Source organism: Nicotiana attenuata, chromosome 10 (genome assembly GCF_001879085.1).
Source record: "Nicotiana attenuata strain UT chromosome 10, NIATTr2, whole genome shotgun sequence".
Classification (NCBI taxonomy): domain Eukaryota; kingdom Viridiplantae; phylum Streptophyta; class Magnoliopsida; order Solanales; family Solanaceae; genus Nicotiana; species Nicotiana attenuata.
Window position 1 is genome coordinate 39390681 of NC_031998.1, and position 1099 is coordinate 39391779.

The following is a 1099-nucleotide window of genomic DNA, read 5'->3' on the forward strand; positions in this document are numbered from 1 at the left end:
TCGACAGTATAAGTAAATACGTTCCCGACAAGGGAGAAACAGCTATAACCAATCTTGTTCCAACATCTAGCTACCTCAGCTAACACCAATACTCAATCATAAGTAATTTCCACGAGAACAATCTAAATCTTTGCTCAATACTGAGAATCATCAATTTAAGCATCCGTAGTGAACACAATAATTCACAATTTAAGACTCACGGTCATGCTTGACACTAATGTATAGATACTCGTCACCATGCCTATACGTCGTACTCAACAAGAAGCAAATAGCAAATAGGACACAACTCCTAATCCCTCAAGCTAAGGTTAGACCGAACACTTACCTCGAACTTCCACGGCGAACTCAAACCTCAAACACCGCTTTTCCTTTTGAATTTGGCTCCAAATCAATTGTATCTAGACATAATCGACTTAATAACATCAATAAACGCTAAACAATCCAATTCCAATGCTTAATTATAGCTTTCCCATCATTCTTCCCAAAAAGTCAAAAATTGACCTCGGGCCCGCTTGGTCAAAACACGAGGTTTGGACCAAAACCCGATCACCCATTCACCCACGAGCCCGAATATATAATTTATTTTGAAGTCCGACCCCAAAACGAGGTCAAATTCCCAATAATCAAAAAGCCCTAACTCTACCCAAATCCCTAATTTTCTACCCGTAATCTCATGTTTTAGNCCTCTACCATACGAATCCCTGCTTCCAGACGAGGCACCACTGAATCTGCCTGAATGACGGGGCCTCTTGTCCGACCCATGACCACCTCCCTGCGACAGAACCATCTCCACTCTCCTGGCCACATTGGCCGCCTCCTGGAAAGTAATCTCACTCGCAGTCTCCCTAGCCATCTGAAGTCGAATCGGCTGAATAAGCCCCTCAATGAACCTCCTCACCCTCTCTCTCTCGGTGGGAAGTATGATAAGAGCATGACGGGCCAAGTCGATGAATCTGGTCTCATACTGAGTAACAGTCATAGAACCCTGCTAGAGATGCTCAAACTGCCTCCGATATGCCTCTCTCTGAGTGATGGGGAGAAACTTCTCTAGAAATATCTGAGTAAATTGCTCCCAAGTCAAAGCTGGTGATCCGGCTGG